Genomic DNA, 27,164 nt, shown 5'->3' with positions numbered 1-27,164 from the left:
TACTCTTGCTAAACGTACAACTATTCCTATGGAAGATAGTACTTCTTTTAAAGATCCTTTAGATAGGAAACTTGAATCCTATCTAAGGAAAGACTATTTATATTCAGGTCATCTTCTAAGGCCTGCAATTTCTTTGGCTGATGTTGCGGCTGCATCAACTTTTTGGTTGGAGAATTTAGCGCAACAAGAATTGGATTCTGACATATCTAGCATTGTTAGCTTACTGTAACATGCTAATCATTTTATTTGTGATGCCATTTTTTATATCAAAATTGATGTTGGATCCATGTCTTTAGCTATTTTAGATAGAAGAGCTTTTATGGCTCAAATCTTGGAATGCTGATATGACATCTAAGTCTAGATTATATTCTCTTTCTTTCCAAGGTAGTAATTTATTTGGTTCTCAGTTGGATTCTATTATTTCAACTATAACTGGAGGAAAGGGGGTTTTTCTGCCTCAGGATAAAAAAAACCTAAGGGTAAATCTAAGACTTCTAACCATTTTCGTTCCTTTCGTCAAAATAAGGAACGAAAGTCTAATCCTTTTCCCAAGGAATCTGCTTCCAATTGGAAGCTTTCCTCAAATTGGAATAAATCCAAGCCTTTTAAGAAACCAAAGTCAGCCCCTAAGTCCGCATGAAGGTGCAGCCCTCATTCCAGCTCAGCTGGTAGGGGGCAGATTAAGGTTTTTCAATGATATTTGGATAAATTCTGTCCAAAATCAATGGATTCAGAGCATTGTCTCTCAAGGATATTGAATAGGATTCAGAGTAAGACCTCCTGTGAGATTTTTTCTCTCGCGTATCCCAGCAAATCCAGTTTAAGCTCAGGCTTTCCTGAAGTGTATTTCAGACCTGTAGTCTTCAGGGGAAATCATGCCGGTTCATCCCGGAAAATTCATTCAGACCAGTTCTGGATTGGAAAATTTTGAATCATTATATAAGAGTACCAACTTTTAAGATGGTGACTAAGGACTATTCGGCCTTTTGTTCAGCAAGGACATTGTATGTCTACAATAGACTTGCAGGATGCATACCTTCATATTCCGATTCATCCAGAACATTATCAGTTCCTGAGATTCTCTTTTCTAGACAAGCATTACCAATTTGTTGCTCTTCCATTTGGCCTAGCAGCAGCTCCAATAATCTTTTCAAAAGTTCTAGGTGCCCTACTCGCTGTAATCAGAGAGCAGGGTATTGTGGTGTTTCCTTATTTGGACGATATCTTGGTACTAGCTCAGTCTTTACGTTCTGCAAAATCTCACACTAATCAACTAGTGTTGTTTCTTCAAAAACATGGTTGGAGGATCAATTTACCAAAGAGTTTCTTAATTCCTCAGACAAGGGTCACCTTTTTAGGCTACCTGATAGATTCAGTGTCTATGACTCTGTCTCTAACAGACAAGAGACGTTTGAAATAGGTTGCAGCTTTTCGGAACCATCAGTCTCAGTTATTCCCTTCAGTGGCTATGTGCATGGAAGTTTTAGGCCTCATGACTGCAGCATCGGACGCGATTCCTTTTGCTCGTTTTCACATGAGACCTCTCCAGCTTTGTATGCTGAATCAATGGTGCAGGGATTATACAAAGATATCACAGTTAATATCCTTAAATCCCAATGTTCGACACTCTCTGACGTGGTGGTTATATCACCAGCGTTTAGTTCAAGGGGCTTCCTTTGTTCGGCCAACCTGGACTGTGATCACTACAGACGCAAGTCTTTCAGGTTGGGGAGCTGTTTGGGGATCTCTGACAGCACAAGGGGTTTGGAAATCTCAAGAGGCGAGATTACCAATCAATATTTTAGAACTCCGTGCAATTCTCAGAGCTCTTCAGTTTTGGCCTCTCTTAATGAGAGAACCGTTCAGTTGCTTTCAGACAGACAATATCACAACTGTGGCATATGTCAATCATCAGGATGGGACTCGCAGTCCTCAAGCTATGAAAGAAGTATCTCGGATACTTGCTTGGGCGGAATCCAGCTCCTGTCTAATCTCTGCGGTGCATATCCCAGGTGTAGACAGTTGGGAGGCGGATTATCTCAGCTGTCCGACTTTACATCCAGGTGAGTGGTCTCTCCATCCAGATGTGTTTTCTCAGATTGTTCAGATGTGGGGTCTTCCAGAGATAGATCTCATGGCCTCTCATCTAAACAAGAAACTTCCCAGATACCTGTCCAGGTCCAGGGATGTTCAGGCAGAAGCAGTGGATGCGCTGACACTTCCTTGGTGTTATCATCCTGCTTACATTTTCCTGCCTCTAGTTCTTCTTCCAAGAGTGATCTCCAAAATCATCATGGAACAATCGTTTGTTGCTGGTGGCTCCAGCATGGCCACACAGGTTTTGGTATGCGGATCTTGTTCGGATGTCCAGTTGCCAACCTTCCCCGGACCTACTGTCTCAAGGTCCATTTTTCCATCAAGATCCCAAATCATTAAATTTAAAGGTATGGAAATTGAACGCTTTGTGCTAACTCATAGAGGTTTCTCTGACTCAGTGATTAATACTATGTTACAAGCTCGTAAATCTGTCTCTAGAAAGCTTTATTATCGAGTTTGGAAGACTTACATTTCATGGTATTCTCATAAATTTTCTTGCCATTCTTTTAGAATTCCTAGAATTTTACAGTTTCTTCAGGATGTTTTGGATAAAGGTTTGTCAGCAAGTTCCTTGAAGGGACAAATCTCTGCTCTTTCTGTTTTATTTCACCAAAAAGATTGCTAAACTTACTGATATTCACTGTTTTGTACAGGCTTTAGTTCGTATTAAGCCTGTCATTAAATCAATTTCTCCTCCTTGGAGTTTTAATTTGGTTTTGAAGGCGTTACAGGCTCTTCCTTTTGAGCCTATGCATTCTTTGGACATTAAACTACTTTCCTGGAAAGTGTTGTTCCTTTTGGCTATCTTTTCTGCTAGAAGAGTTTCTGAGCTTTCTGCTCTTTCTTGTGAATTCTCTTTTCTGATTTATTCATCAGGATAAGGCAGTTTTGCGGACTTCTTTTCAATTTTTACCTAAGTTTGTGAATTCTAACATTAGTAGAGAAATTATTGTCCCTTCCTTGTGTCCTAATCCTAAGAATTCTTTGGAAAGATCCTTACATTATTTGGATGTGGTAAGAGCTTTGAAATATTATGTTGAAGCTACTAAAGATTTCAGGAATACTTCTAGTCTATTTGTTATATTTTCGGGTCCTAGGAAAGGTCAGAAGACTTCTGCTATTTCCTTGGCTTCATGGTTAAAGCTTTTGATTTCTTCAGCTTATTTGGAGTCTGGTAAGACCCCGCCTCAGAGAATTACGACTCATTCTACTAGATCATTCTCCACTCTGTGGGCTCTTAAGAATGAAGCTTCAGTTGATCAGATTTGCAAAGCAGTAACTTGGTCTTCTTTGCATATATTTACTAAATTCTACCGTTTTGATGTATTTGCTTCTTCAGAAGCAGTTTTTGGTAGAAAAGTTCTTCAGGCAGCTGTTTCCATTTGATTCTTCTGCTGATGTTTTAAGTTTTTCTTGTCATTTTTAAGCGGAAAATGGCTGGTTTTTATTTTATCCCTCCCTATCTAGTGACTCTTGCGTGGAGTTCCACATCTTGGGTATTGATATCCCATACGTCACTAGCTCATGGACTCTTGCCAATTACATGAAAGAAAACATAATTTATGTAAGAACTTACCTGAAAAATTAATTTCTTTCATATTGGCATGAGGCCCACCCTTTTTATGGTGGTTATGATTTTTTTGTATATACTGTACCACAATTATTTCCAAATTCCTTTGTTGATGCTTTTTACTCCTTTCTTTATCACCCCACTACTTGGCTATTCATTAAACTGAATTGTGGGTGTGGTGAGGGGTGTATTTATAGGCATTTTGAGGTTCGGGAAACTTTTCCCCTCCTGGTAGGATTGTATATCCCATACGTCACTAGCTCATGGAGTCTTGCCAATATGAAAAAAATTAATTTATCAGGTAAGTTCTTACATAAATTATGTTTTGTTATTGCTTGGCATTCCTTGTGAGTACTTGCTTTATTTTCAAATTAGCTTACAGCATTGCATAATTTCTCACAAACACACTCTTCCTTTTCATACTCATTCGCTCCCTTTTTTTACGCTCACTTAAAGGGACATGAGACCTAAACATTTTCTTTCATGTTTCAGATAGAGAATACAATTTTAAAAAAGTTTCCATTTTACTTCTATTATCAAATTTGCTTCATTCTCGTATTATTCTTTGTTGAAGAGATATCTAGATAGGTAGCGTGCACATCTGGAGCACTACATGACAGGACATAGTGCTGTCATCTAGTGCTCTTGCACTGTTGCAAAACTGCTGCCATAAGCATGCTCTTCATTTCTTTCTTACAGGGACACTAAAGTCAAAATTAAACATTCACGATTCAGATAGTGTATGCAGTCTTAAAGGGCCATAATACCCAAATGTTTAAACACTTGAAAGTGATGCAGCATAGCTGTAAAAAGCTGATTAGAAAATATCACCTGAACATCTCTATGTAAAAAAGAAAGATATTTTACCTCAAAAGTTCCTCAGTAGCCACCTCCCATTGTAAAGGATTTCTAAGCAGCATTTTAGTGTGTTTGTCCTGGGACATCTGAAGGGACTAGCATCGTGCACTCTCATATTATTTCACCAATCAGGTAAAGGAAGCTTACTATGAAATCTCATGAGAGTTAAGTGAAATCTCATGAGATCACAGTAAGAGTTCATGACCTCAGCACTGCTGATGCTGATTGGCTGCTGTTCATTTCTTCATTTTTTTAAATTTGTTTACCTGCAGCTGGGAGCAGCTGAGAATAACTTTTCTCCAACATAGGTGTGTCCGGTCCACGGCGTCATCCTTACTTGTGGGATATTCTCTTCCCCAACAGGAAATGGCAAAGAGCCCAGCAAAGCTGGTCACATGATCCCTCCTAGGCTCCGCCTACCCCAGTCATTCTCTTTGCCGTTGTACAGGCAACATCTCCACGGAGATGGCTTAGAGTTTTTTAGTGTTTAACTGTAGTTTTTATTATTCAATCAAGAGTTTGTTATTTTAAAATAGTGCTGGTATGTACTATTTACTCAGAAACAGAAAAGAGATGAAGATTTCTGTTTGTATGAGGAAAATGATTTTAGCACCGTAACTAAAATCCATGGCTGTTCCACACAGGACTGTTGAGAGCAATTAACTTCAGTTGGGGGAACAGTGTGCAGTCTCTTACTGCTTGAGGTATGACACATTCTAACAAGACGATGTAATGCTGGAAGCTGTCATTTTCCCTATGGGATCCGGTAAGCCATGTTTATTAAGATAGTAAATAAGGGCTTCACAAGGGCTTATTAAGACTGTAGACTTTTTCTGGGCTAAATCGATTCATTATTAACACATATTTAGCCTTGAGGAATCATTTATTCTGGGTATTTTGATATGATTATATCGGCAGGCACTGTTTTTGACACCTTATTCTTTAGGGGCTTTCCCTAATCATAGTCAGAGCCTCATTTTCGCGCCGGTATGGCGCACTTGTTTTTGAGGACAGCATGGCATGCAGCTGCATGTGTGTGGAGCTCTGATACATAGAAAGGTCTTTCTGAAGGCATCATTTGGTATCGTATTCCCCTTTGGGCTTGGTTGGGTCTCAGCAAAGCAGATTCCAGGGACTGTAAAGGGGTTAAATATAAAAACGGCTCCGGTTCCGTTATTTTAAGGGTTAAAGCTTCCAAATTTGGTGTGCAATACTTTTAAGGCTTTAAGACACTGTGGTGAAATTTTGGTGAATTTTGAACAATTCCTTCATACTTTTTCGCAATTGCAGTAATAAAGTGTGTTTAGTTTAAAATTTAAAGTGACAGTAACGGTTTTATTTTAAAACGTTTTTTGTGCTTTGTTATCAAGTTTATGCCTGTTTAACATGTCTGAACTACCAGATAGATTGTGTTCTGACTGTGGGGAAACCAAGGTTCCTTCTCATTTAACTATATGTATTTTATGTCATAAAAAAATTTAGTAAAAATGATGCCCAAGATGATTCCTCAAGTGAGGGGAGTAAGCATGGTACTGCATCATCCCCTCCTTCGTCTACACCAGTCTTGCCCATACAGGAGGCCCCTAGTACATCTAGTGCGCCAATACTCCTTACTATGCAACATTTAACGGCTGTAATGGATAATTCTATCAAAAACATTTTAGCCAATATGCCCACTTATCAGTGAAAGCGCGACTGCTCTGTTTTAGAAAATTCTGTAGAGCATGAGAACGCTGATGATATGGTTTCTGAAGGGCCCCTACACCAGTCTGAGGGGGCCAGGGAGGTTTTGTCTGAGGGAGAAATTTCAGATTCAGGAAACATTTCTCAACAAGCTGAACCTGATGTGATTACTTTTAAATTTAAGTTGGAACATCTCCGCGCTCTGCTTAAGGAGGTGTTATCCAATTTGGATGATTGTGATTATCTGGTCATTCCAGAACCACTATGTAAAATGGAAAAGTTCTTAGAGGCCCCGGGGCCCCCCGAAGCTTTTCCTATATCCAAGCGGGTGGCGTACATTGTTAGTACAGAATGGGACAGGCCCGGTATACCTTTAGTACCTCCCCCCATATTTATAAAATTGTTTTCCTATAGTCGACACCAGAAAGGACTGATGGCAGACAGTCCCCAAGGTCGAGGGGGCGGTTTCTACTCTACACAAGCGCGCCACTATACCCATAGAAGATAGTTGTGCTTTCCAAGATCCTATGGATAAAAAATTAGAAGGTCTGCTAAAGATGTTTGTTCAGCAAGGTTCCCTTCTACAACCAATTGCATGCATTGTCCCTGTCACTGCAGCCGCGTGTTTCTAGTTTGATGAGCTAGGAAAGGCGATTATTAGTAATTCTTCTTCTTATGAGGAGATTATGGACAGAATTCGTGCTCTTAAATTGGCTAATTCTTTCACCCTAGACGCCACCTTGCAATTGGCTAGGTTAGCGGCGAAAAAATTCTGGGTTTGCTATTGTGGCGCAGAGCGCTTTGGTTAAAATCTTGGGCAGCGGATGCGTCTTCCAAGAACAAATTGCTTGACATTCCTTTCAAGGGGAAAACACTCTTTGGCCCTGACTTGAAAGAGATTATCTCTGATATCACTGGGGGCAAGGGCCACGCCCTTCCTCAGGATAGGTCTTTTCAAGACCAAAAATAAACCTAAGTTTCGTCCCTTTCGCAGAAACGGATCAGCCCCAAGGGCTACGTCCTCTAAGCAGGAAGGTAATACTTCTCAAGCCAATCCAGCCTGGAGACCTATGCAAGGCTGGAACAAAGGAAAGCAGGCCAGGAAACCTGCCACTGCTACCAAGACAGCATGAAATGCGGGCCCCCGATCCGGGACCGGATCTGGTGGGGGGCAGACTCTCTCTCTTCGCTCAGGCTGGGGCAAGAGATGTTCTGGACCCTTGGGCGCTAGAAATAGTCTCCCAAGGTTATTCTCTGGAGTTCAAGGGGCTTCCTCCAAGGGGGAGGTTCCACAGGTCTCAGTTGTCTTCAGACCACATAAGAAGACAGGCATTCTTACATTGGGTAGAAGACCTGCTAAAAATGGGAGTGATTCATCCTGTTCCATTAGGAGAACAAGGGATGGGGTTCTACTCCAATCTGTTCATAGTTCCCAAAAAAGAGGGAACGTTCAGACCAATCTTAGATCTCAAGATCTTGAACAAGTTTCTCAAGGTTCCATCGTTCAAGATGGAAACCATTCGAACACTTCTTCCTTCCATCCAGGAAGGTCAATTCATGACCAAGGTGGATTTCAAGGATGCGTATCTACATATTCCTATCCACAAGGAACATCATCGGTTCCTAAGGTTTGAATTCCTGGACAAGCATTTCCAGTTCGTGGCGTTTTCTTTCGGATTAGCCACTGCTCCTAGGATTTTCTCATAGGTACTAGGGTCCCTTCTGGCGGTGCTAAGACCAAGGGGCATTGCTGTAGTACCTTACTTGGACGACATTCTGATTCGAGCGTCGTCCCTTCCTCAAGTAAAGGCTCACACGGACATTGTCCTGGCCTTTCTCAGATCTCACGGATGGAAAGTGAACGTGGAAAAGAGTTCTCTATCTCCGTCAACGAGGGTTCCCTTCTTGGGAACTATAATAGACTCCTTAGAAATGAGGATTTTTCTGACAGAAGCCAGAAAAACAAAACTTCTAGACTCTTGTCGGATACTTCATTCCGTTCCTCTTCCTTCCATAGCGCAGTGCATGGAAGTGATAGGTTTGATGGTAGCGGCAATGGACATAGTTCCTTTTGTGCGCATTCATCTAAGACCATTACAACTGTTCCTGCTCAGTCAGTGGAATGGGGACTATTCAGACTTGTCTCCGAAGATACAAGTAAATCAGAGGACCAGAGACTCATTCCGTTGGTGGCTGTCCCTGGACAACCTGTCACAAGGGATGACCTTCCGCAGACCAGAGTGGGTCATTGTCACGACCGACGCCAGTCTGATGGGCTGGGGCGCGGTCTGGGGATCCCTGAAAGCTCAGGGTCTTTGGTCTCGGGTAGAATCTCTTCTACCGATAAATATTCTGGAACTGAGAGCGATATTCAATGCTCTCAAAGCTTGGCCTCAGCTAGCGAGGGCCAAGTTCATACATCAACCATCAGGGGGGAACAAGGAGTTCCCTAGCGATGGAAGAAGTGACCAAAATCATTCTATGGGCGGAGTCTCACTCCTGCCACCTGTCTGCTATCCACATCCCAGGAGTGGAAAATTGGGAAGCGGATTTTCTGAGTCGTCAGACATTGCATCCGGGGGAGTGGGAACTCCATCCGGAAATCTTTGCCCAAGTCACTCAACCGTGGGGCATTCCAGACATGGATCTGATGGCCTCTCGTCAGAACTTCAGAGTTCCTTACTACGGGTACAGATCCAGGGATCCCAAGGCGGCTCTAGTGGATGCACTAGTAGCACCTTGGACCTTCAAACTAGCTTATGTGTTCCCGCTGTTTCCTCTCATCCCCAGGCTGGTAGCCAGGATCAATCAGGAGAGGGCGTCGGTGATTTTGATAGCTCCTGCGTGGCCACGCAGGACTTGGTATGCAGATCTGGTGAATATGTCATCGGCTCCACCATGGAAGCTACCTTTGAGACGAGACCTTCTTGTTCTAGGTCCGTTCGACCCACTCCAGCTGACTGCTTGGAGATTGAACGCTTGATCTTATCAAAGCGAGGGTTCTCAGATTCTGTTATTAATACTCTTGTTCAGGCCTGAAAGCCTGTAACCAGAAAATTACCACATAATTTGGTATATCTGTTGGTGTGAATCTGCAGGATTCCCTTGGGACAAGGTTAAGATTCCTAAGAGTCTATCCTTCCTTCGAGAAGGATTGGAAAAAGGATTATCTGCAAGTTCCTTGATGGGACAGATTTCTGCCTTGTCTGTGTTACTTCACAAAAAGCTGGCAGCTGTGCCAGATGTTCTAGCCTTTGTTCAGGCTCTGGTTAGAATCAAGCCTGTTTACAAAATTTTGACTCCTCCTTGGAGTCTCAACCTAGTTCTTTCAGTTCTTCAGGGGGTTCCGTTTGAACCCTTACATTCCGTTGATATTAAGTTATTATCTTGGAAAGTTTTGTTTTTGGTTGCAATTTCTTCTGCTAGAAGAGTTTCAGAATTATCTGCTCTGCAGTGTTCTTCTCCTTATCTGGTGTTCCATGCAGATAAGGTGGTTTTGCGTACTAAACCTGGTTTTCTTCCAAAAGTTGTTTCTAACAAAGACATTAACCAGGAGATAGTTGTGCCTTCTTTGTGTCCTAATCCAGTTTCAAAGAAGGAACGTTTGTTGCACAACTTGGATGTAGTTCGTGCTCTCAAATTTTACTTAGCAGCTACTAAGGTTTTCAGACAAACTTTGTCTTTGTTTGTTGTTTATTCTGGTAAACGGAGAGGTCAAAAAGCAACTTCTACCTCTCTCTCCTTCTGGATTAAAAGCATTATCCGATTGGCTTATGAGACTGCCGGACGGCAGCCTCCTGAAAGAATCACAGCTCACTCCACTAGGGCTGTGGCTTCCACATGGGCCTTCAAGAACGAGGCTTCTGTTGATCAGATATGTAAGGCAGCGACTTGGTCTTCACTGCACACTTTTTCTAAATTTTACAAATTTGATACTTTTGCTTCTTCTGAGGCTATTTTTGGGAGAAAGGTTTTGCAAGCCGTGGTGCCTTCCATTTAGGTGACCTGATTTGCTCCCTCCCTTCATCCGTGTCCTAAAGCTTTGGTATTGGTTCCCACAAGTAAGGATGACGCCGTGGACCGGACACACCTATGTTGGAGAAAACAGAATTTATGTTTACCTGATAAATTACTTTCTCCAACGGTGTGTCCGGTCCACGGCCCGCCCTGGTTTTTTTAATCAGGTCTGATAATTTATTTTCTTTAACTACAGTCACCACGGTAACATATGGTTTCTCCTATGCAAATATTCCTCCTTAACGTCGGTCGAATGACTGGGGTAGGCGGAGCCTAGGAGGGATCATGTGACCAGCTTTGCTGGGCTCTTTGCCATTTCCTGTTGGGGAAGAGAATATCCCACAAGTAAGGATGACGCCGTGGACCGGACACACCGTTGGAGAAAGTAATTTATCAGGTAAACATAAATTCTGTTTTTACACAGAACTTACTCTGCTGTGCTGAGGAGATTGTGAGGTAAAATATCTTCCTTTTTTACATAGCGATGCTCAGGTGATATTGTGCTGTCAGCTTTTTACAGTTATACTTCATCAGTTTCAAGGGATTTAGCATATGAGTATTATGTCCCTTTAAGAGACTTTACAATTTACCTCCATTACTAAATGTTGCACAGTCTTTTTATATACACACTTTGAGGCACTGTGACTGTATACATACGAGTCTGTGATTGGCTGATGGCTGTCACGTAAAAATATAGCCCCCTGTATCATGTGACAGAAATCAGCCAATCACAGACTAGTATGTGTATACTCTGAGAGCTCAGTAGGAGCTGTTGCCGCACAAAATGTGCAGATAAAGTTTGTGCAAAATTTAATAATTGTAGTAAATTGGAGAGATTTTTTTAAATTGGGTGCTCTTTCTGAATCATGAAAGTTTAATTTGGACTTGAGTGTCCCTTTAAGTACTTTCCTTTATTCTGTCTTTTTACCCTGTCCTTATTGTTTACTGGTTTTTTTTCCTCTCTCTCGTTTTCCCTCTTTATCTTCTTGTGTTTTTGTTATCAGTCTTTTGCTTTAGCTTTACATTCTCTTTGTTTGCACACTTTTTTTTGCACTTTGATACATTTTTTCCACTGGTTTTCTAATTTCACTGAATCGGTTTTACACATTCTCCTCTTCCCTCTCATAATTTCTTATTTTTTTTTTAGTACTAATCTCTTCTTTTTTCACACTGATTTTCCTCATCTTCCTCTGCCTTTTACCCTTTTCTGTTGTGTTTTCTAATTTCCTTCTTAATATGAGGAGAGTCCATGGTATCATTCCTTACTGTTGGGAAATACTGAACCTGGCCACCAGGAGGAAGCAAAGACACCCCAGCCAAAGGCTTAAATACTCCCCCTACTTCCCTCCATATCCCAGTCATTATTTGCCTTTCGTCACAGGAGGTTAGCAGAGAAATGTCAGAAGATTCAGAGTAGTTCTTTATGAAGGGTATCTACCCTTTGAAATGGGACTGGAGTTTTAAGTAGTCTTGTCAGCCTCCCAGTGAGAGCATTGAAGAGTCTGGAGATACAGGGAGAGTCTTTCTGCGAACGCATCCAGACTCGTATTAACAACTCCTAAGCAATCAGTGTTGACAAGTTTCACTGCCTGCTTCCATCACTTAAGTCCATGTCAGGAGCGATGATAAAAGACTGTCAAACTTGAGAGGCTATGTTTCTGTTCCACAGCATAGATTCCGGTAAGATTGTTTATTTTATTTTTTTTACACCTATGATAACTCAAGAAGACAGGGTCACAGTGTGGCTCCTTTTATATATATATGGAATCAAGGGTTAATATCTCAGGAGGGGGATTATTGAACAATGGGGATTCATCACATAAGTTTATTTGATTATGCTGCGAAATATGTGAGGTGAGGCTCAGGCAGATATTGGAACGTACAGGGTTTTTGACTTTTGTTTTGGGAGCTGTGCAGCCTTGGCATGCTGTTTTGTTATTATAGCAGGGGGTGGTCCTGCATTGCGCACTACGTGACTGGGTGTGGTCACACTTATTTCCTCTTTCCTGACCGTGCGGTTTACCGGAGAAGAAGCAGTTTCTCTTTTTTGGCCTGGGTCATAGGAGGTGGTGAGTTCCCCAGCCATTGGGGGTATAAAGGTGCAGTTTTTTCTTATTAATCAATAGTCTGCTTTGTAAGTGCAAGGTTAATATGTTTCATACCACTGAGCCGTCCACCTCTGAGGAGTCTCCGTCCCGTGAGGTGTGCACCCTACAGTCATCTACTAATACACATGCAGCTTCCCGTAGCACTCCTAATCCTCCATCTGGAGGGGGCCTTTTACTGCCAGTCTTTACTGAGCAGTTACAAATGGCAGTGTCTGCGGCCTTTAATGCTTTACCTTGCCCTGCTAAGCGCAAGCGAAAGCTCAAATATTGCTATCCTTCCCAAGGGTCATCAACTAGTTAATTGGATTTATCTGATACAAGATTATCCGATGATGAAGGCGCCTCTGATACTTCAGAGGGCGCTCTTTTTGGGTCGGAATCTGCTGGCTAAAGATGGCGAATATGAGGGAAGTGGGGGGGGGGGGGGGAGTATTTAAGCCTTTGGCTGGGGTGTCTTTGCCTCCTCCTGGTGGCCAGGTTCAGTATTTCCCAAAAGTAAGGAATGATGCCGTGGACTCTCCTCGTACAGAAGGAAATTAAATTATCAGGTAAGCATAATTGTTTTTTTTTTGTTTTGTTTTTTTTGTTTCACGCTCCTTTTAGCATTTTTGTTTTTCCGCTATACTCTCCCACTTGCTGTCTCCTTTTCACATTTGCTTTCTTTATGCTTGCTTTGTCCTCCACTCTCTAGTTTTTATTTGTATTTATTTTATTTTTATGAACCTTAGCCTTTTTTCCTGTCCTCGGTGTGTAGTGTCTTCTGCTCCAGTGCTCATAGTGTTAAGATTTCCAGCTAATCTGCTCTGTGTTGTCTTTTTTTTTTTTTCTGGCTCTCATCAGATGCTGTCTGCTTTAATTCCATCACTAGCATTTTGTTAAACCTTTATGGGCATGGAGACCCAAGTGAATGGTAAGAACTTATAGATGTGGGACTACTGTGTTGCATTGCCTTTTATTTGTCACATTGTCAACTATTTCACTTCTTGAGTTAACATGCGAGTGTGTTACAGCAATGCTTACATTTTGTTACAAGGCACCATAGGGTTAAATTATATATATCCAGCAGAGAAAAATAAGAGCACTTCAGGCAAAATAAGTAATGCAGCTGGTCTTTTCTAGATGTTTTGTCTGTTCATGTAATCTACAGGGTTTTTGACTTTCATTTTGGGAGCTGTGCAGCCTGAAAGGCTTGGCGTGCTTTTTTTGCTATTATAGCAGGGGCGGTCCTGCATTGCGCACTACGTGACTGGGTGTTGTCACACTTATTTCCTCTTTCCTGACTGTGCGGTTTACCGGAGAAGAAGCAGTTTCTTTGTTTTGGCCTGGGTCATAGGAGGTGGTGAGTTCCCCAGCCATTGGGGGTATAAAGGTGCCGTTTTTTTTTCTTATTAATCAAGTCTGCTTTTACTTCCTCTTTACCTAAGTCTAATACATGTATATATTGTGATGAGGCCGTGGTATGCTCGCTCAACTATGTTCCAAAAGCCTTGATAAAGTAATCATGTCAAAGAAGGTTAATATGTTTCATACCACTGAGCCGTCCACCTCTGAGGAGTCTCCATCCCGTGAGGTGCGCACCCTGCAGTCATCTACTAATACAAATGCAGATTCCCGTAGCACTCCTAATCCTCCATCTGGAGGGGGCCTTTTACCGCCAGACTTTACTGAGCAGTTACAAATGGCAGTGTCTGCAGCCTTTAGTGCTTTACCTCGCCTTGCTAAGCGCAAGGTCAAATATTGCTATCCTTCCCAGGGGTCATCAACTAGTTAATTGGATTTAACTGATACAAGATTATCCGATGATGAAGGCGCCTCTGATACTTCAGAGGGCACTCTTTTTGGGTCGGAATCTGCTGCCTCTAAATCTCCAGCTGCGGAGGAACCGGACTTCAGATTTAGGATTGAGCATTTACGCTTTCTGTTGAAGGAAGTTTTGGCTACGTTAGAGGTTCCAGACCCCAAATTGCCTGTGGAACTTTTGATTCCTAAATTAGATAAGGTCTACAAGGACGGGGTTGTTTCACAAACTTTCCCGGTTCCCGTAAAAATGGCGAATATTAAGTGAATGGGAAAAGATTGGTTTTTCATTTTCCCTTTCTTCTTCCTTTATCTTCCTGTATCTCCACGGTTACTGGAGGCAAGGGTGCCTTTTTACCGCAGGATAAGAAGAACAAGCCTAAGGGACAAGGTCCTAATTTTTGTCGTCTGCCCTCTGCAAAGCTCAAACAATCCAAGGGTACATGGAAACCGGCTCAGTCCTGGAATAAATCCAAGCAGAGCAAGAAGCCGGCCAAGACCAAGTTGGCATGAAGGGGTGGCCCCCGATCCGGTTCTGGATCATTTAGGGGGCAGACTGTAGCTCTTCTCAGACGCTTGGTTTGGGGACATGCAAGACTCGTGGGTCCTGGAGGTCATCGCTCAGAGATACAAGATAGGTTTCAAGTCTCATCCACAAAGGGGCTGGTTCCTTCTATCAAACTTGTCTTCCAGGCCAAAAAAGAGAGAAGCCTTTATGGTGTGCGTGAGGGATCTCTCCTCCCTAGGAATAATTGTCCCGGTACCTCTCGCAGAAAGAGGTTTGGGATACTGTTCAAACCTTTTTGTGGTCCCAAAGAAGGACACTTTCCACCCAATTCTGGACCTAAAGTGCTTAAACAGATTCCTATCTGTCCCCTCGTTCAAGATGGAGATGATAAGGTTTATCCTTCCCTTAGTTCAGGAAGGACAATGCTTACCTTCACGTTCCAATCCACAAGGAACACTTCAGGTTCCTAAGGTTTGCGTTCCTGGACCAGCACTTCTAGTTTATTGCACTTCTTATTGGTCTAGCTACTGCTCCAAGAGTTTTTAAGAAGGTTCTAGGGGCTCTGCTTGAAGTGGCCAGAACCAGAGTTATAGCAATGGCTCCATACTTAGATGATATTCTGGTTCAAGCAGCATCCTGTCGTCTGGCTGAGGACCATTTGAAATCTCATATGTTTCTTCTTCGATCTCATGGTTGGAAAATAAACTTAGAAAAGAGTTCTCTTTTCTTTCATGTAATTAGCAAGAGTCCATGAGCTAGTGACGTATGGGATATACATTCCTACCAGGAGGGGCAAAGTTTCCCAAACCTCAAAATGCCTATAAATACACCCCTCACCACACCCACAATTCAGTTTTACAAACTTTGCCTCCGATGGAGGTGGTGAAGTAAGTTTGTGCTAGATTCTACGTTGATATGCGCTCCGCAGCAAGTTGGAGCCCGGTTTTCCTCTCAGCGTGCAGTGAATGTCAGAGGGATGTGAGGAGAGTATTGCCTATTTGAATGCAGTGATCTCCTTCTACAGGGTCTATTTCATAGGTTCTCTGTTATCGGTCGTAGAGATTCATCTCTTACCTCCCTTTTCAGATCGACGATATACTCTTATATATACCATTACCTCTGCTGATTCTCGTTTCAGTACTGGTTTGGCTTTCTACAAACATGTAGATGAGTGTCCTGGGGTAAGTAAATCTTATTTTCTGTGACACTCTAAGCTATGGTTGGGCACTTTGTTTATAAAGTTCTAAATATATGTATTCAAACATTTATTTGCCTTGACTCAGAATGTTCAACATTCCTTATTTTTCAGACAGTCAGTTTCATATTTGGGATAATGCACTTGAATTAATCATTTTTTTCTTACCTTCAAAAATTTGACTCTTTTTTTCCCTGTGGGCTGTTAGGCTTGCGGGGGCTGAAAATGCTTCATTTTATTGCGTCATTCTTGGCGCGGACTTTTTTGGCGCAAAAAATTCTTTTCCGTTTCCGGCGTCATACGTGTCGCCGGAAGTTGCGTCATTTTTTGACGTTATTTTGCGCCAAAAATGTCGGCGTTCCGGATGTGGCGTCATTTTTGGCGCCAAAAGCATTTAGGCGCCAAATAATGTGGGCGTCTTATTTGGCGCTAAAAAATATGGGCGTCGCTTTTGTCTCCACATTATTTAAGTCTCATTTTTTATTGCTTCTGGTTGCTAGAAGCTTGTTCTTTGGCATTCTTTCCCATTCCTGAAACTGTCATTTAAGGAATTTGATCAATTTTGCTTTATATGTTGTTTTTTCTCTTACATATTGCAAGATGTCTCACGTTGCATCTGAGTCAGAAGATACTACAGGAAAATCGCTGTCTAGTGCTGGATCTACCAAAGCTAAGTGTATCTGCTGTAAACTTTTGGTAGCTATTCCTCCGGCTGTTGTTTGTATTAATTGTCATGACAAACTTGTTAAAGCAGATAATATTTTTCCTTTAGTAATGTACCATTGCCTGTTGCAGTTCCCTCAACATCTAAGGTGCAGAATGTTCCTGATAACATAAGAGATTTTGTTTCTGAATCCATAAAGAAGGCTATGTCTGTTATTTCTCCTTCTAGTAAACATAAAAAATCTTTTAAAACTTCTCTCTCTACAGATGAATTTTTAAATGAACATCATCATTCTGATTCTGATGACTCTTCTGGTTCAGAGGATTCTGTCTCAGAGGTTGATGCTGATAAATCTTCATATTTATTTAAAATGGAATTTATTCGTTCTTTACTTAAAGAAGTTCTAATTGCTTTAGAAATTGAGGATTCTGGTCCTCTTGATACTAATTCTAAACGTTTAGATAAGGTATTTAAATCTCCTGTGGTTATTCCAGAAGTTTTTCCTGTTCCTAATGCTATTTCTGCAGTAATTTCCAAAGAATGGGATAAATTGGGTAATTCATTTACTCCTTCTAAACGTTTTAAGCAATTATATCCTGTGCCGTCTGACAGATTAGAATTTTGGGACAAAATCCCTAAAGTTGATGGGGCTATTTCTACCCTTGCTAAACGTACTACTATTCCTACGTCAGATGGTACTTCGTTTAAGGATCCTTTAGATAGGAAAATTGAATCCTTTCTAAGAAAAGCTTATCTGTGTTCAGGTAATCTTCTTAGACCTGCTATATCATTGGCTGATGTTGCTGCAGCTTCAACTTTTTGGTTGGAAACTTTAGCGCAACAAGTAACAGATCATGATTCTCATGATGATATTATTCTTCTTCAGCATGCTAATAATTTTATCTGTGATGCCATTTTTGATATTATCAGAGTTGATGTCAGGTTTATGTCTCTAGCTATTTTAGCTAGAAGAGCTTTATGGCTTAAGACTTGGAATGCTGATATGGCTTCTAAATCAACTCTACTTTCCATTTCTTTCCAGGGTAACAAATTATTTGGTTCTCAGTTGGATTCTATTATCTCAACTGTTACTGGTGGGAAAGGAACTTTTTTACCACAGGATAAAAAATCTAAGGGTAAAAACAGGGCTTATAATCGTTTTCGTTCCTTTCGTTTCAACAAAGAACAAAAGCCTAATCCTTCATCCTCAGGAGCAGTTTCAGTTTGGAAACCATCTCCGGTCTGGAATAAATCCAAGCCTGCTAGAAAGGCAAAGCCTGTTTCTTCTGTTATGTGTGATCAGTCCACGGGTCATCATTACTTCTGGGATATAACTCCTCCCCAACAGGAAATGCAAGAGGATTCACCCAGCAGAGCTGCATATAGCTCCTCCCCTCTACGTCAGTCCCAGTCATTCTCTTGCACCCAACGACTAGATAGGATGTGTGAGAGGACTATGGTGATTATACTTAGTTTTTATGACTTCAATCAAAAGTTTGTTATTTTACAATAACACCGGAGCGTGTTATTACTTCTCTGGCAGAGTTTGAGGAAGAATCTACCAGAGTTTTTTACTATGATTTTAACCGGAGTAGTTAAGATCATATTGCTGTTCTCGGCCATCTGAGGGAGGTAAAAGCTTCAGATCAGGGGACAGCGGGCAGATGAATCTGCATTGAGGTATGTAGCAGTTTTTATTTTCTGAATGGAATTGATGAGAAAATCCTGCCATACCGTTATAATGACATGTATGTATACACTTCAGTATTCTGGGGATGGTATTTCACCGGAACTACTCTGTTAAAAGTCACTAATCCTTTTAATAAGTATTTATCATGTTAAACGTTTTTGCTGGAATGTAGAATCGTTTACATTTCTGAGGTACTGAGTGAATAAATATTTGGGCATTATTTTCCACTTGGCAGTTGTTTGCTTTTAATTGTGACAGTTTCGTTTCTCTTCACTGCTGTGTGTGAGGGGGAGGGGCCGTTTTTGGCGCTCTTTGCTACGCATCAAAAATTTCCAGTCAGCTACTCTTATATTTCCTGCATGATCCGGTTCATCTCTGACAGATCTCAGGGGTCTTCAAACTTCTTTGGAGGGAGGTAGATTCTCTCAGCAGAGCTGTGAGAATTTTATATTGACTGTGAATAAAAACGTTGCTCTGTAATTTTTTATGTCAAATTTAATTATTGTTATTTTACTAATGGGAACAAACCTTTACTAAAAGTTGTGTTGTTTTAAAGTTTGATGCTATAACTGTTTTTCAGTTCATTATTTCAACTGTCATTTAATCGTTTAGTACCTCTTTGAGGCACAGTACGTTTTTGCTAAAAAAGATTATAACCAAGTTGCAAGTTTATTGCTAGTGTGTTAAACATGTCTGACTCAGAGGAAGATATCTGTGTCATTTGTTCCAATGCCAAGGTGGAGCCCAATAGAAATTTATGTACTAACTGTATTGATGCTACTTTAAATAAAAGTCAATCTGTACAATTTGAACAAATTTCACCAAACAGCGAGGGGAGAGTTATGCCGACTAACTCGCCTCGCGCGGCAGTACCTGCATCTCCCGCCCGGGAGGTGCGTGATATTATGGCGCCTAGTACATCTGGGCGGCCATTACAGATAACATTACAAGATATGGCTACTGTTATGACTGAAGTTTTGTCTAAATTACCAGAACTAAGAGGCAAGCGTGATCACTCTGGGGTGAGAACAGAGTGCGCTGACAATACTAGGGCCATGTCTGATACTGCGTCACAGCTTGCAGAGCATGAGGACGGAGAGCTTCATTCTGTGGGTGACGGTTCTGATCCAAACAGATTGGATTCAGATATTTCAAATTTTAAATTTAAATTGGAGAACCTCCGTGTATTACTAGGGGAGGTTTTAGCAGCTCTCAATGATTGTAACACCGTTGCAATACCAGAGAAATTGTGTAGGTTGGATAAATACTTTGCGGTACCGGCGAGTACTGACGTTTTTCCTATACCTAAGAGACTAACTGAAATTGTTACTAAGGAGTGGGATAGACCCGGTGTGCCGTTCTCACCCCCTCCAATATTTAGAAAGATGTTTCCAATAGACGCCACCACTCGGGACTTATGGCAAACGGTCCCTAAGGTGGAGGGAGCAGTTTCTACTTTAGCTAAGCGTACCACTATCCCGGTGGAGGATAGCTGTGCTTTTTCAGATCCAATGGATAAAAAATTAGAGGGTTACCTTAAGAAAATGTTTGTTCAACAAGGTTTTATATTGCAACCCCTTGCATGTATCGCGCCGATTACGGCTGCGGCAGCATTTTGGATTGAGTCTCTGGAAGAGAACCTTAGTTCATCTACGCTAGACGACATTACGGACAGGCTTAGAGTCCTTAAACTAGCTAATTCATTCATTTCGGAGGCCGTAGTACATTTAACCAAACTTACGGCTAAGAACTCAGGATTCGCCATCCAGGCACGTAGGGCGCTGTGGCTAAAATCCTGGTCAGCTGATGTTACTTCTAAGTCCAAATTACTTAATATACCTTTCAAGGGGCAGTCTTTATTTGGGCCCGGTTTGAAAGAAATTATCGCTGACATTACAGGAGGTAAGGGCCACGCCCTACCTCAAGACAAAGCCAAAGCTAAGGCTAGACAGTCTAATTTTCGTCCCTTTCGGAATTTCAAAACAGGAGCAGCATCAACCTCCACTGCACCAAAACAGGAGGGAGCTGTTGCTCGTTACAGGCAAGGCTGGAAACCTAACCAGTCCTGGAACAAGGGCAAGCAGGCCAGGAAACCTGCTGCTGCCCCAAAGACAGCATGAACCGAGAGCCCTCGATCCGGGACCGGATCTAGTGGGGGGCAGACTTTCTCTCTTCGCCCAGGCCTGGGCAAGAGATGTTCAGGATCCCTGGGCGCTAGGGATCATATCTCAGGGATACCTTCTAGACTTCAAATTATCTCCCCCAAGAGGGAGATTTCATCTGTCAAGGTTGTCAACAAACCAGATAAAGAAAGAAGCGTTTCTACGCTGTGTACAAGATCTGTTATTAATGGGAGTGATCCATCCGGTTCCGCGGTCGGAACAAGGACAAGGGTTCTACTCAAACCTGTTTGTGGTTCCCAAAAAAGAGGGAACTTTCAGGCCAATCTTAGATTTAAAGATTCTAAACAAATTCCTAAGAGTTCCATCGTTCAAAATGGAAACTATTCGGACAATCTTACCCATGATCTAAAAGGGTCAGTACATGACCACAGTGGATTTAAAAGATGCTTACCTTCACATACCGATTCACAAAGATCATCACCGGTATCTAAGGTTTGCCTTCTTAGACAGGCACTACCAGTTTGTAGCTCTTCCATTCGGATTGGCTACGGCTCCAAGAATCTTCACAAAGGTTCTGGGTGCCCTTCTGGCGGTACTAAGACCGCGAGGGATTTCGGTAGCTCCGTATCTAGACGACATTCTAATACAAGCTTCAAGCTTTCAAACTGCCAAGTCTCATACAGAGTTAGTTCTGGCATTTCTAAGGTCGCATGGATGGAAAGTGAACGAAAAGAAGAGTTCTCTTTTTCCTCTCACAAGAGTTCCATTCTTGGGGACTCTTATAGATTCTGTAGAAATGAAGATTTACCTGACAGAAGACAGGTTAACAAAGCTTCTAAATGCATGCCGTGTCCTTCATTCCATTCAACACCCGTCAGTAGCTCAATGCATGGAGGTGATCGGCTTAATGGTAGCGGCAATGGACATAGTACCTTTTGCACGCCTACACCTCAGACCGCTGCAATTGTGCATGCTAAGTCAGTGGAATGGGGATTACTCAGATTTGTCCCCTACTCTGAATCTGAATCAAGAGACCAGAAATTCTCTTCTATGGTGGCTTTATCGGCCACACCTGTCCAGGGGGATGCCATTCAGCAGGCCAGACTGGACAATTGTAACAACAGACGCCAGCCTACTAGGTTGGGGCGCTGTCTGGAATTCTCTGAAGGCTCAGGGACTATGGAATCAGGAGGAGAGTCTCCTTCCAATAAACATTCTGGAATTGAGAGCAGTTCTCAATGCCCTTCTGGCTTGGCCCCAATTAACAACTCGGGGGTTCATCAGGTTTCAGTCGGACAACATCACGACTGTAGCTTACATCAACCATCAGGGAGGGACAAGAAGCTCCCTAGCAATGATGGAAGTATCAAAGATAATTCGCTGGGCAGAGTCTCACTCTTGCCACCTGTCAGCAATCCACATCCCGGGAGTGGAGAACTGGGAGGCGGACTTTTTGAGTCGCCAGACTTTTCATCCGGGGGAGTGGGAACTTCATCCGGAGGTCTTTGCCCAAATACTTCGACGTTGGGGCAAACCAGAGATAGATCTCATGGCGTCTCGCCAGAACGCCAAACTTCCTCACTACGGGTCCAGATCCAGGGATCCGGGAGCGGTTCTGATAGATGCTTTGACAGCACCTTGGAACTTCGGGATGGCTTATGTGTTTCCACCCTTCCCGCTGCTTCCTCGATTGATTGCCAAAATCAAACAGGAGAGAGCATCAGTGATTCTAATAGCGCCTGCATGGCCACGCAGGACTTGGTATGCAGATCTAGTGGACATGTCATCCTGTCCGCCTTGGTCTCTACCTCTAAGACAGGACCTTCTGATACAGGGCCCATTCAAACATCAAAATCTAACTTCTCTGAAGCTGACTGCTTGGAAATTGAACGCTTGATTTTATCAAAACGTGGTTTTTCTGAGTCGGTTATTGATACCCTGATACAGGCTAGGAAGCCTGTTACCAGAAAGATTTACCATAAAATATGGCGTAAATACCTATACTGGTGCGAATCCAAACGTTACTCCTGGAGTAAGGTTAGGATCCCTAGGATATTGTCCTTTCTACAAGAAGGTTTAGAAAAGGGTTTATCAGCTAGTTCATTAAAGGGACAGATTTCAGCTCTGTCCATCTTGTTACACAGGCGTCTGTCAGAAAATCCAGACGTCCAGGCCTTTTGTCAGGCTTTAGCTAGGATCAAGCCTGTGTTTAAAGCTGTTGCTCCGCCACGGAGTTTAAACTTAGTTCTTAACGTTTTACAGGGTGTTCCGTTTGAACCCCTTCATTCCATTGATATAAAATTGTTATCTTGGAAAGTTCTGTTTTTAATGGCTATTTCCTCGGCTCGAAGAGTCTCTGAGTTATCAGCCTTACATTGTGATTCTCCTTATCTGATTTTTCACTCAGACAAGGTAGTTCTGCGTACTAAACCTGGGTTCTTACCTAAGGTAGTCACTAACAGGAATATCAATCAAGAGATTGTTGTTCCATCCTTGTGTCCAAATCCTTCTTCAAAGAAGGAACGTCTTCTACACAATCTGGATGTAGTTCGTGCCCTCAAGTTCTACTTGCAGGCAACTAAAGATTTTCGCCAAACTTCTTCCCTGTTTGTCGTTTATTCTGGACAGAGGAGAGGTCAAAAAGCTTCTGCTACCTCTCTCTCTTTTTGGCTTCGTAGCATAATACGTTTAGCCTATGAGACTGCTGGACAGCAGCCTCCTGAAAGAATTACAGCTCACTCCACTAGAGCTGTGGCTTCCACTTGGGCCTTTAAGAATGAGGCCTCTGTTGAACAGATTTGCAAGGCTGCAACTTGGTCTTCGCTTCATACTTTTTCCAAATTTTACAAATTTGATACTTTTGCTTCTTCGGAGGCTATTTTTGGGAGAAAGGTTCTTCAGGCAGTGGTTCCTTCTGTATAATGAGCCTGCCTATCCCTCCCGTCATCCGTGTACTTTTGCTTTGGTATTGGTATCCCAGAAGTAATGATGACCCGTGGACTGATCACACATAACAGAAGAAAACATAATTTATGCTTACCTGATAAATTCCTTTCTTCTGTTGTGTGATCAGTCCACGGCCCGCCCTGTTTTAAGGCAGGTAAATATCTTTTAAATTATACTCCAGTCACCACTTCACCCTTGGTTACTCCTTTCTCGTTGATTCTTGGTCGAATGACTGGGACTGACGTAGAGGGGAGGAGCTATATGCAGCTCTGCTGGGTGAATCCTCTTGCATTTCCTGTTGGGGAGGAGTTATATCCCAGAAGTAATGATGACCCGTGGACTGATCACACAACAGAAGAAAGGAATTTATCAGGTAAGCATAAATTATGTTTTCTAAGTCCACATGAAGGTGCGGCCCTCATTCCAGCTCAGCTGGTAGGGGGCAGGTTACGTTTTTTCAAAGAAATTTGGATCAATTCTGTTCACAATCTTTGGATTCAGAACATTGTTTCAGAAGGGTACAGAATTGGTTTCAAGATGAGACCTCCTGCAAAGAGATTTTTTCTTTCTCGTGTCCCAGTAAATCCAGTGAAAGCTCAAGCATTTCTGAATTGTGTTTCAGATCTAGAGTTGGCTGGAGTAATTATGCCAGTTCCAGTTCCGGAACAGGGGATGGGGTTTTATTCAAATCTCTTCATTGTACCAAAGAAGGAGAATTCCTTCAGACCAGTTCTGGATCTAAAAATATTGAATCGTTATGTAAGGATACCAACGTTCAAGATGGTAACTGTAAGGACTATCTTGCCTTTTGTTCAGCAAGGGCATTATATGTCCACAATAGATTTACAGGATGCATATCTGCATATTCCGATTCATCCAGATCATTATCAGTTCCTGAGATTCTCTTTTCTGGACAAGCATTACCAGTTTGTGGCTCTGCCGTTTGGCCTAGCTACAGCTCCAAGAATTTTTACAAAGGTTCTCGGTGCCCTTCTGTCTGTAATCAGAGAACAGGGTATTGTGGTATTTCCTTATTTGGACGATATCTTGGTACTTGCTCAGTCTTTACATTTAGCAGAATCTCATACGAATCGACTTGTGTTGTTTCTTCAAGATCATGGTTGGAGGATCAATTTACCAAAAAGTTCATTGATTCCTCAGACAAGGGTAACTTTTCTGGGTTTCCAGATAGATTCAGTGTCCATGACTCTGTCTTTAACAGACAAGAGACGTCTAAAATTGATTTCAGCTTGTCGAAACCTTCAGTCACAATCATTCCCTTCGGTAGCCTTATGCATGGAAATTCTAGGTCTTATGACTGCTGCATCGGACGCGATCCCCTTTGCTCGTTTTCACATGCGACCTCTTCAGCTCTGTATGCTGAATCAATGGTGCAAGGATTACACAAAGATATCTCAATTAATATCTTTAAAACCGATTGTTCGACACTCTCTAACGTGGTGGACAGATCACCATTGTTTAATTCAGGGGGCTTCTTTTGTGCTTCCGACCTGGACTGTAATTTCAACAGATGCAAGTCTCACAGGTTGGGGAGCTGTGTGGGGATCTCTGACGGCACAAGGAGTTTGGGAATCTCAGGAGGTGAGATTACCGATCAATATTTTGGAACTCCGTGCAATTTTCAGAGCTCTTCAGTTTTGGCCTCTTCTGAAGAGAGAATCGTTCATTTGTTTTCAGACAGACAATGTCACAACTGTGGCATATATCAATCATCAAGGAGGGACTCACAGTCCTCTGGCTATGAAAGAAGTATCTCGAATTTTGGATTGGGCGGAATCCAGCTCCTGTCTAATCTCTGCGGTTCATATCCCAGGTATAGACAATTGGGAAGCGGATTATCTCAGTCGCCAAACGTTGCATCCGGGCGAATGGTCTCTTCACCCAGAGGTATTTCTTCAGATTGTTCAAATGTGGGAACTTCCAGAAATAGATCTGATGGCGTCTCATCTAAACAAGAAACTTCCCAGGTATCTGTCCAGATCCCGGGATCCTCAGGCGGAGGCAGTGGATGCATTATCACTTCCTTGGAAGTATCATCCTGCTTATATCTTTCCGCCTCTAGTTCTTCTTCCAAGAGTAATCTCCAAGATTCTGAAGGAATGCTCGTTTGTTCTGCTGGTAGCTCCGGCATGGCCTCACAGGTTTTGGTATGCGGATCTTGTCCGGATGGCCTCTTGCCAACCGTGGACTCTTCCGTTAAGACCAGACCTTCTGTCTCAAGGTCCTTTTTTCCATCAGGATCTGAAATCCTTAAATTTAAAGGTATGGAGATTGAACGCTTGATTCTTGGTCAAAGAGGTTTCTCTGACTCTGTGATTAATACTATGTTACAGGCTCGTAAATCTGTATCTAGAGAGATATATTATAGAGTCTGGAAGACTTATATTTCTTGGTGTCTTTCTCATCATTTTTCTTGGCATTCTTTTAGAATACCGAGAATTTTTCAGTTTCTTCAGGATGGTTTAGATAAGGGTTTGTCCGCAAGTTCCTTGAAAGGTCAAATCTCTGCTCTTTCTGTTCTTTTTCACAGAAAGATTGCTATTCTTCCTGATATTCATTGTTTTGTACAAGCTTTGGTTCGTATAAAACCTGTCATTAAGTCAATTTCTCCTCCTTGGAGTTTGAATTTGGTTCTGGGAGCTCTTCAAGGTCCTCCGTTTGAACCTATGCATTCATTGGACATTAAATTACTTTCTTGGAAAGTTTTGTTCCTTTTGGCCATCTCTTCTGCCAGAAGAGTTTCTGAATTATCTGCTCTTTCTTGTGAGTCTCCTTTTCTGATTTTTCATCAGGATAAGGCGGTGTTGCGAACTTCTTTTGAATTTTTACCTAAAGTTGTGAATTCCAACAACATTAGTAGAGAAATTGTGGTTCCTTCATTATGTCCTAATCCTAAGAATTCTAAGGAGAAATCGTTGCATTCTTTGGATGTTGTTAGAGCTTTGAAATATTATGCTACTAAGTCTTTCCGAAAGACTTCTAGTCTATTTGTTATTTTTTCCGGTGCTAGAAAAGGCCAGAAAGCTTCTGCCATTTCTTTGGCATCTTGGTTGAAATCTTTAATTCATCTTGCCTATGTTGAGTCGGGTAAAACTCCGCCTCAGAGGATTACAGCTCATTCTACTAGGTCAGTTTCTACTTCCTGGGCGTTTAGGAATGAAGCTTCGGTTGATCAGATTTGCAAAGCAGCAACTTGGTCCTCTTTGCATACTTTTACTAAATTCTACCATTTTGATGTATTTTCTTCTTCTGAAGCAGTTTTTGGTAGAAAAGTACTTCAGGCAGCGGTTTCAGTTTGAATCTTCTGCTTATGTTTTTTCATTAAACTTTATTTTGGGTGTGGATTATTTTCAGCAGGAATTGGCTGTCTTTATTTTATCGATCCCTCTCTAGTGACTCTTGTGTGGAAAGATCCACATCTTGGGTAATCATTATCCCATACGTCACTAGCTCATGGACTCTTGCTAATTACATGAAAGAAAACATAATTTATGTAAGAACTTACCTGATAAATTCATTTCTTTCATATTAGCAAGAGTCCATGAGGCCCGCCCTTTTTTTGTGGTGGTTATGATTTTGTATAAAGCACAATTATTCCAATTCCTTATTTTATATGCTTTCGCACTTTATCACCCCACTTCTTGGCTATTCGTTAAACTGAATTGTGGGTGTGGTGAGGGGTGTATTTATAGGCATTTTGAGGTTTGGGAAACTTTGCCCCTCCTGGTAGGAATGTATATCCCATACGTCACTAGCTCATGGACTCTTGCTAATATGAAAGAAATGAATTTATCAGGTAAGTTCTTACATAAATTATGTTATTCCCAGTACCAGGGTGGAATTCCTGGGTACTATAATAGACTCCATATCCATGAGGATATTCCTTA

General features: G+C 41.9%; 1 protein-coding gene across 2 annotated transcripts in view; it reads left to right on the top strand.

Moving 5' to 3' along the window:
• TP53I11 (tumor protein p53 inducible protein 11) overlaps positions 1 to 27,164 on the top strand; it is a 421,602-nt gene that overhangs the window by 172,310 nt on the left and 222,128 nt on the right. The gene's annotated exons all lie outside the window — the stretch shown is intronic.

Source organism: Bombina bombina, chromosome 7 (assembly GCF_027579735.1).
Source record: "Bombina bombina isolate aBomBom1 chromosome 7, aBomBom1.pri, whole genome shotgun sequence".
NCBI classification, from domain to species: domain Eukaryota; kingdom Metazoa; phylum Chordata; class Amphibia; order Anura; family Bombinatoridae; genus Bombina; species Bombina bombina.
Note: the sequence above shows the minus strand (reverse complement) of the source record. Positions and strands in the feature narration are given on the sequence as shown.